This window comes from Lygodium microphyllum, chromosome 24, assembly GCF_053477565.2.
Source record: "Lygodium microphyllum isolate KBCC chromosome 24, Lygodium_microphyllum_v1.1.10, whole genome shotgun sequence".
In the NCBI taxonomy this organism is placed as follows: domain Eukaryota; kingdom Viridiplantae; phylum Streptophyta; class Polypodiopsida; order Schizaeales; family Lygodiaceae; genus Lygodium; species Lygodium microphyllum.
In genome coordinates, this window is record NC_141158.1 from 34,982,521 (window position 1) to 34,993,031 (window position 10,511).

General features: G+C 36.7%; 1 long non-coding RNA gene across 1 annotated transcript; it reads left to right on the plus strand.

Annotated features, from left to right (window-relative positions):
- Positions 1–1,495: 1,495 nt before the first annotated feature.
- On the plus strand, positions 1,496–3,648 carry LOC148014971 (uncharacterized). The gene is made up of 3 exons (XR_015688359.1): positions 1,496–1,964; positions 2,259–2,742; positions 3,172–3,648. It is a non-coding gene; the product is annotated as an uncharacterized LOC148014971 (long non-coding RNA).
- Positions 3,649–10,511: the final 6,863 nt, after the last annotated feature.

A 10,511-nucleotide genomic window follows, 5' to 3' on the forward strand; every position in this document is an offset into this window, starting at 1 on the left:
CCACCCTCTATTCATCATGGACGGTGGCCTCGTAATCCAAGTAAGTACTATGAAAACTTTAAGGCCGAAGAGAACCAAAAGTTCATCCAATGGTGCTTACCATATATTTTAGGTATAAGTCAATTTTTGACCTAGGTTTGTTGCTCATAGATATTGCACATGCCTTCTATAGTTATAGTCGATGTATTGGTTGGTCAAAAAAATGTTTAGGTATTGTACGTACTTTGTTTTGTGCTTGGAGAGTTCGAAAGGAAGAAGCCTTTGGTACTACTTCTTCTCCCTTAGAACACGTTGCAGGAAATGGAGAACTACTAGATGACATATTGAGATATGGATTGCATGATGTGTATTGGTGTTGTGACTTTGAGCGAATGGTAGCATTAGATATAGCAATAAAGACTAATAATCGCTTTAATGAAATATCTTATGTAAATTATTATAAGAGGACATTCTTCTCTTCAATATTTAAGTTATTAGAAATGGAAGTAGATGGGCTTTTGCCACATGAAAGAATGCTTATCCAAGTACATGCCTATCTTGTTTTACTTGATGGTTATGCTTTCACTGATTACCAAACACCGTGTTGTTATTCATTTCATGAGAATGGCATTGTGGAGGTTTCTTCAATTGAGAAGGCAAAGGAGATATGGAAACTTTTTGAAAGAGATGATTCCCAATATCCTTGTAACATAATGATGCATGAAAAAGGCATTTTAATCACAAAAAAGAGAAGAGAACATAGGCCCCTTTTATCCGAAGAACAAAAATATATTGCGCAATTTCTTGGTCTTCAAGAGAATGAACTAGTAGGACATCTAGTTACCACATATAGAAGAATTCTTTATAATGGAGAAATATACAAGATCGCAGATGACATCGTGGTAAAAACTAACACTTTTTGTAGTACGTTAGAAAGTATAGGTCATTGGAAAGCAAGACTCACTAATTGTTTTTCCATTCAATGGGATGGAGAGTATTACACCTTTTTTAGTGGAGAATATTGCAAGCAATGCATAACTATAAAAGAAAATGAAGAATGCTTACTTATAGATCCAATCATGGGAATGAGTGTACTACAAACTCAACAACTTTCGTTTACATGGGATTGCTTAAGATCATTGAGTTCTTTATTGCATAAGTTTGTTCCTTTACCTTCACATAATAGACTTGTTGCATATGAGGTAAAAGATCTAATTCAAAGAACAAGATTATTACAAATAGAGGTAGTTGGTTGTATACCTCCTTGGTTAGAAAAATATGATATTGTGTTGGCAAGAAAACATGATGATGACATGGATGGGGAGTACATTCATACAATGATAAGAGAGGTAGATTATGAAGAAAAAAGGTGCAAATTGTCATGGTTGAAGTGTGATCATAATAGAAGTACATGGAGAATTGATATTGATGAAGATATTATTAGCTATATATAGTTTGTCTATATATAGCATCCCTGGTCCCCTCTATATATTCCAACTATGTGTGCTCACTTGATGCACTTCTAGGGTTCCACTTTCGGTGTCTCGTGTCTCTCTTCGCCTATCTCTTCCTCCATTCCTCGTTTCCCTCGCGCACTGTTCAACATGGTATCAGAGCATACCGCCAACCCCTCAGGACGCTCCCATGGTCGTTACTCCCCCTACAGTCCCCGCACCTGCAGTCCCTACCATGAAGGCCCCTCTGACCGTACCTCCGTGAGCTCCAGTGCCTCCTTACGCCGCCCCCACAGGCATTACTCCCTCGGCACCCAACCGGGGCAGCCCCAGGGTTTGCCACCCTTACCCCGAAAGCGGCCCCAGCCATGATGCCGGCCCCCGTGACCGCGCCCCCCAACAGCTCCAATGCCTCCCTACGTCGGTGCCCCTGCAGTGCCCTCGGGGCCAGCCCCTGGATTCACGGCGCCCTCGGGAGCAGCCGGATCAGGCTTTCCTTTCTGTGAATTCAGTGATGGTCGTGAGATGATGGTACGGCTGTTTTGTTGCCTCTGCTTGTTGGATCCATAAACGTGGGTTTGCTTTCTGTTTCTATTTAGGTCCTCAACGATGCTAGCTGAAATTGTCTCGATATCGTTAAATGATGTCAAATCATTCTTCAGGGCTAGATTTTTGTAGGTGCAAGGTTTTTTTACAGAGTTCACAGAAAATTTGAGCATTGTTTTTGCTTGATGGTGGAAATATGTTGATAGCAACACGATGAATTTTGGGATTTTTGTTTGTAAATTTGTTTGGTCTGCATTGCTTTTGAAACAACTTTTTCAGATGCAGGAGTAGATCTCGATCTCCCTCTCGCAGGAGGTTAAGATGGTACAGAAGCAGAAGTCCATCAGTCTCTCATTCAGGCAGATCGCAAAGCCCAAGTTCTGTATCTTTGGACAAGAGGCGACTCCTTGAGAAAACTAAAAGGAAGGAGGAGACAGAAAAGCGAAAGTGAGTATTTTCCGTTGATACCAGCCTGTGGATCCCTGGTTTCATGTGACAAAAGCTTTGCCTATCAAAGTGCTCATTGTTTCAAAGCTTAGTGTCCATGACATGTGAGAGATCATACCATCTTGATCGTGGGACATTTGGCCCAGTTTCTTCCCACGAGCCAGAAGACCTCATTGCGCATGGCCCTTCCATCTACCGAATTGACCTGATTTGGGACTTGAAGTTTTTTGCATGGATGGGAGTCTTGAAGTCTCAACTTAGGCTGTAGAAGAGCAAAAGGCTGTGCAGAATTTCGGCCCACATAATCAGAATCTTGGTAAAGTAATCCTACTATAAGTTGTGGGAATTTTAGAAGTCACTACTGAACTGTTCGAGAATGAATGTGCAGTACTCTCACGCAGTTGTGATGTAATCTCATATGTGTGAGGTCATACGGTTATAGAGTTGCTAGGAGAGTCTTAGCATGCATATGTCATAGAAAGCAATTAACATATTTTTGAGGTCAAAGTGGTGCATTAAGGAACACCAAGCTGCTTTCTTGTCATTTGATTATTCTAAATGTTTCTTTCTTCCAGCTGATTTTTGGCTCTTCATGCTACGTTCCATATCATTTTGTCTATATTACAGCTAATGCCAGCTGATGTTTCATTATTATTCCAGCTGTTGAGTTGTTCCAGCTGATGTTTCGTTCCTTATTCTAGTTTTTGAGTTATTCCAGCTCATGTTTCGTTCCTTATTATTCCAGGTGATGTTTCGTTCTTTATTGTAGCTGGTTGTTGAGTTGTTCCAAACCATGTTTCATTCTTTATTCTTCTTTACTCTAGCTCGTTCGATTCCTTCATCTATTGTGATTCAAGATTGATGTAGCTCCTTCATTTATCTATAGTAATTCAGGAGTGATGTAGCTCCTTCGATGCCTACAAACAGGCACTTGTATATTCAGGAGTGATTTAGCTCCTTCGATGCCTACAAACAGACACTTGTATATTCAGGAGTGATTTAGCTCCTTTCAACTTTGTAATTATATCTTTTCAATATTAATATAGCAGTAGGGCTATATAGAGCTGTGGGTTTTTCCCTTGAGCCCCCAAGGGTTTTTTCATCCACAGTTAGGGACCTTTATTTGAGCGGGGATATTAGCTATATATAGTTTGTCTATATATAGCATCCCTGGTCCCCTCTATATATTCCAACTATGTGTGCTCACTTGATGCACTTCTAGGGTTCCACTTTCGGTGTCTTGTGTCTCTCTTCACCTATCTCTTCCTCCGTTCCTCGTTTCCCTCGCGCACTGTTCAACAGATATTTGGAGGGATTGGAACTTGTGTAGCATGGTAATGTCAAACTTTGAAGTTACAAAGAGAAGGAGAGTAAAATTATCAATTGGAGAGTCTATAGATGTTCCAATAGTGTGGATATCACATGATGTAACGTGACTGATTTAGAGAGAGAGTATGTGTGTGTGTTGCATTCTTGGAGATCCAAATGGGTGCTAGTAGCATTGATCATAATGGACATCATTATCTGATTGCCATCCCATTGTGTATATCATAATGCTTTGTCTATGGGTGTTTGTATATTAGGATGGTATCTCATGGATATAGCTCATGTTGTGTCTCATGTATAGGTAGTTGGACCTTTGTGTGTATGTATGTATGCGTGTATGTGTGATTATTGTTATTTCTTTTTATAAAGAATGAGAAAATTTCTTGCTTGAAGAAGATTAATGTATGGATATAATCTCTTGTTTGAGGAATACTAGCATATAAAGTTGTAAATTTGATTTTACCTTGTATCTTGTTTGATTTAAGCTTGTCTGATGGTTTGTATAGTTGTATATTGTATTGTTGTATGGTGTTTTTCTTTAAAAATTAAAAATCCATTAAAATCAGAGAGAGAGAGAGAGAGAAAAAAAGAGAGTGCAATTATTGTTGTATGCTTTTTATATGATTGATTGATTCTTTATTGGTTGAATATTAACAAAGTTTCTTGATTTAATTTTAGCTTGTCTCATGGCCTTCCCAAGTTAACAAACTCTAGATTCAATTATGCAAACTATCATCACTCTCCAAAAAACAATTGAGGAACTGAAATCAAAGAATGATAGTTCTGAACAAACAGTGAGCATGAGCAAACCAGTTTCAATACAAAGTAAAAGAGTCCAGTTGCCACATCAAAAGCAAATCAAGAGTATACAAATAGGGGATGTCATTGATGAAGACTTCTACATATGACCAGATTTTCAAATCACCTAAAAGGATTAGTCGAGAAGACCAAGATGAGTTTGGAAAACCATTTTTACTAAAATACTATCGAGATACGCAAAATGTCAAGTATTGTGCTAATCACAGAAAAGTGTATAATTGGGTCAAGAGCCATGAGATTTGCAAGGATTTGCGGTAATAATAAAGATGGCAAACATAGAGTTTTAGAGATCATAGATCAAAACTATGATAAAATTTTACCCCTTGAGTTTCCTGATGCTACTTCCTTTGGAAAAAGGAGGATATATATATGTACTATCTTTCTGTTGCTCAAAATCTCAGAAAGAAACTCAAGAGGAAAAGATCATCTTTGGTGGGTATATCTTTGGTAAGCATACTTATTTATCAAAATTTTCTCACCATAGATTATATACATAAAAAATTGGTACTCATTGGCACAACTATGTTTTTTTAATAGAAGAATCATAGCTTCGAGCATGTAGATATATGCAAACAAAAACTGGTGAGATTTGCAATTTTTATCTCAAGTTTTATTTTTTCTATTGTATAATTTTTATTATCTTTATGTTTATTATAACCATTTCACTTTAAGTTTCTTAGATATATTTACCTTTCATTATATTTTCTCTAATATTTTAGGATACAAGTGACGAGGCGTATTATCCACAACTTATGGTGGAAGAACAATGTATCTTTTCTGAGAATAGTGCAACACATGTATGTACATCGTTCACTCATTTAAATATTTAAATATTTGGAGATTTTAGTTTTTAATATTGACTTCAATTTTCTTGCTTGTACTAGTTGGAATCTCACAATGATGGTCTGCCTCTTGTTTCAATTTCTGCTTTCGAAAAATGTCCAAAAAATAATCAAATGGTTAGTATACCTTGGTTTATAGTCTTTCTCCATTTGATTGTCTCTAATACTTAACCTATGTTTCAGGACTATTTAAACTCAGATCATAGTTTTATGGATCTACTACATGGAATTCCATTTGTATGAGGAATATATACATATATTCTTAATTTTTGTATACTTTTAAATTAAAAGATATTCCATTTTAAGTTTTATTTTTCTTGTATTATAGGGTTCATGTAGTAGTGAACACTCTCTTCCACAAGATATGATCCAAGATCTTGAGGAGATTGAAGTAGCACAGAAAAGTCTTTGTATATGAAAGGTATGCTTAGCCATCTCTTGATATTTTATTTTAATATATGCATTTAATAAATTATATCTAATTACAAACTTATTGTGATAAGATGAGCGAGAAAATGCAACAAAGCAAGCAACAACAAAAGGAGAGTAAGGGCAAAAATAAGAAATTATCTAAGGTATTTCTTTGCATTTCTTTTTACCAAATGTGGCATAATTAAAATTTTTTAACTTTATTTTCTTGTCTATACTATAGGCTCTCGACTATGTTGAGCCATCAAAAAGTGTGGATCCTTCTAATATAGAATTGCCATCAAGAACCTCATTGGCAACTCAATGTTATTAAATATTAAGACAATAGAGTATCTAATTAACTTATGATGTAGTAGCACACTAATCTATGTTGTATTTCTAAAATGCAGGTTGTTAATGCCTTTGAAGAGGAAGACCAAAAAGCCATTCTTCTCAGATATTTAGACATCCAATCCATTGACAAGCTATATGCATCATTAAAATCTACATATGGTGTTATTAAGAGAGATCCTACTTTTTTAGGAGGATGCAATGAGCAAACATTGCCAGCCATGAGAAAAGCTCTCGTGGATTGGTTACTCTATAGAGAGAAAATTCACGTCACAAAAAATCACAATAAACCTTTGAGTATTAATAATATATGCATCTTGAATTGACCTCTTTATTAATGAAGATAACAGCTTTTAATTCTTTCTATTATTTTAATTTATATTTTTTACCATAATAGTAATTCTTAAAACTATTTACATGATTGCAACTAGTTTTTATATATATAAAAAATACTATATGATTAGTTCTAACTAGTCTGTTTATATAGTAAAATTTCACTACATGAATAACTAGAGAATTTTGAAATTCCTATACAGGAATATTTTACTATATCACTAACTTGTAAAGTGTTCCACTTTTACTAATTGAGACTTTTTCTAGATACTTTGATAAGTATCTAAAACATTTATCTTTTTTTTCTATATGGATAGGTGTCTAAAGTTCCTTTTGATATGCAAGTATTGTGATACGTACATGTGCTACACATGTAACACCTCCATGTACTACATACCTTGACAAACAGTTGGCCTACCGAAACTAGGGTTTCAACCACCACTCCCCTTTCAGCTACTCCATGACCTGGCCCCGCTCTTCCTGCACGGCTACCGCTGCATCTGAAGTCTCCCCCGCCATCGAAGATCTAATCAACAGCACTGCTTTTACGGATCATGATGCTTCTTGAGTACGAAGTTTAGTTTTCTCAGGTTGATTACTTGATAATTGTAGTGGCCAACTGCATCAACTAAGCCTCTTTATAAGCTAAATCAATTAGGATAAGCTAAATCAATTCATAGGGAATACCAAGCATAGACAAATTATGCATAGGCTAGGATAGTTGTGTTGCTAAAATAGTCTAAGCTAGACTAAAGTTCCTCTAGGCTAGGTGTAGGCTATGTTCTAGTAGTGACTAGGCTAGGATAGCTTAGGTATATTTATAGGAATGAAGACAAACAAAGAATGGGAAAGAGAAAGAGAGAGAGAAAGAGGAGCGGGGAGAGAAATAGAGAGGGGGATAGATAAAGATAAAGAGAGGGAGAGAAAACAGTAATGGACAAAGAGAGATGGAGAGGAATGATCCGTGGTCCACTAATATATGAGTCATTCTCATGTGGACCATGCATGACTTTTTCGAGATTCGGGGAGTGCTTATGTAAGTGAGCTTCCATTCTCCTTGTTGATATCTAATATGGCTCGTTCAAGTTAGGGTTGACTAGATAGGGGTATTGTGACAAGTCTCATTATCTCATATTATCATGCATGTCCTTTGTGTGAGTCAAAATTAGACTCGTGAAGGTCATGCACCATAAAGAAGATGGAATATCAAGAATACGTTGCTTCCTTATCGGAGAGTTGTAATTTGAGAGAAGTCTTTTTTGAAGGACCTCCAGTACGAATGAATGCCCGAAGCTAGTATGAGTTGAAAATAGTTCACGAGGAGTCAAATCCAAGTAGAATGTGATAATTCTCAGTTTTTCTACTAGTTGCCATATTGGATCCACTTACAGATCAACCATTTGTTAGATCCCATGCATATTCTCAAGAATTTGGATAGCTTATTGTGAGACCATATCATAGGAAAGAGAGAAAGGCCATGTGGCTTCTGATTGCTGGGCATGTCAATATGATGAGGAGCATGGAGTTACTACAAAGCAACCTCGCTCGTCCAAAAGTTTTCCTCCTTGTGATTATTGTGCACATACAGATCATCCATCTCGTCGTTGTTATAAACGCAGATATGATGAAGAACGTTCTCGAGCTTATATTGTTCAACAAACTACAACTGATGATGATCATACTCATCAGGAGCTCAATTTCGTCCATCATGATATCTCTCCAGAAAAGGTACTTCATGTTCATGATGGTTCTCTATTCATTGTTGATTCAGGTGCCACTGGAAACATGACATACCAATCGCAGTGGCTTCACAATTATCATTCTCTTCCTGTCAAGAAGTTTGTTTACCTTGCGGATGATACGACTTGTCAAGTCAAAGGAGTGGGTGATTTATATCTGGGGACTATTTCATCCACTAGAATATTAAGAGGAGTTCTTCATGTTCCAAATTTGCAAAGAAATCTTCTTTTTGTTGCTCGTCTAGTTGATCTTGGTTTGTTTATTCGCTTTGATCATAATCAATATCGTATAGAGAAAGACGGGCATACTATAGCAATGGCTCCTTGACATGGTAATCTATTTGAGCTATCATTGTGAACGATACAGTTGCAAATGTTGTTATTGCCCTTGGAGATGCAGATTGCAAATTATGACATCAACGATTTGCACACTCCGATTTTGCCAAAATTCTTGATCTTCATCGTCATGGTCTTGTGCAAGGTATGGATCTTAAATCTCATCCACGTATGGGAATATGTGAGTACTGTGCACTTGGAAAACACCATCATTCGCCTTTCCACACTTCTACTTCATCACATTCCTGTGCTCTCTTGGATTTGGTTCATACCGATATTTGCGGTCCTTTTCCTGCCTCAAAGTCTCAATATCGATATTTTATAACTTTCATTGATGATTTCTCACGGTACACACATGTCTATCTTCTTCGACATAAGTCTGAGGCTTTATCTATATTTAAACAATACAAGATAAGTGTGGAGCTTCAAACTGGATTCTGTATAAAGATGCTTCGCAGTGACAATGGCGGTGAATATGTATCCAATCTATTTGATAACTTCTGTAAGGATCAAGGTATTCATCATGAGTTTACAGTTCCTTATTCTCCTCAGCAAAATGGTGTTGCTGAGCGCAAAAATCGCACTATTCTTAATGCTATACGTTGCATGCTTATACACTCTGGTTTGTCTCGAAAGTTTTGGACTGAAGCACTTCTAACAGCTCTTTTTATTCAAAATCATCTTCCAACTATTGCACCTGCTGGTAAAATTCCTATAACAATTTGGACAGGGAAGACACCTTCAGTCTCTCACTTTTGCACATTTGGCTGCATTGCTTATATTCATGTGCCCAAGGACACTCGACATAAGTTGGATCCTCCAGGTTTGAAGGTAATTTTTCTTGGTTATTCAAATCATTCCAAAGGTTACAAATTTTATGATCCTTCTTCTCAAAAGGTTATCATTAGTCGTGATGCTATATTTGATGAGAAGACTATGGGTGGCACATGGTCGTCAGATGTTTCAGATGATACACAGTCTTTGCTTAGTGCATTTCCTTACTTGCTTTGTGATTCTACTAATTCTGATGATCATAAACCTCCTTCACCTCCAAAGAAGATTGATGGAAATTTGGAGATCTATGTCGATCTTCCTATTGAGATAGAGCATGGATTTTATTCTATTGAATATGATGTATTTGATGATGCTATGTCTGTCCAAGAGGATCCAATATCGTATATGGAAGCTATCAATTTGTCTCAAAGGGATCAATGGCAAGAAGCTATGCAAGCTGAGTACGATTCTTTAATCTCCAAAGGTACATGGATTCTTACTGAACTCCCCCCAAATCGTGTTCCTTTCAAATGTAAATGGGTTTATAAAACCAAGATCAAAGCTGATGGCTCGTTTGATAAGTTCAAAGAACGACTTGTTGCAAAAGATTACTCACAGATTGCAGGAGTAGATTATCAAGAAACATTTTCTCCCGTTGTGCGCTCCACAACTGTTCGTATGATTTTGGCTTTTGCAACACTATTTGATCTAGAAATTCACCAAATGGATGTTAAAACAGCTTTTCTCAATGGGGATCTTGAAGAAGAAATCTATATGGAGCAACCTGAAGGTTTTATGATTGTAGGAAAGGAGCATCTTGTATGCCAGCTTCATCGTGCATTATATGGATTGAAGCAAGCCTCTCATGCTTGGTATATTAAGATTGATCAGTTCCTCACATCTAAAGGTTTTGTTGCATGTTTTGCTGACCCAAATCTTTACATCAAAAGGGAGGACAAATATTTTATTATTCTTGCTCTATATGTTGATGATACTATTCTTGTGACAAATAATATTGCTTTCTTGGATGCTATGAAGAAGATTTTATCGACTGCATTTGAAATGGTGGATCTTGGTGAGATACATTCTTGTTTGGGTATTCAAGTTCAACAACACCGACAACAACGCATTCTTCTTCTTCACCAGACAAAGTTTAT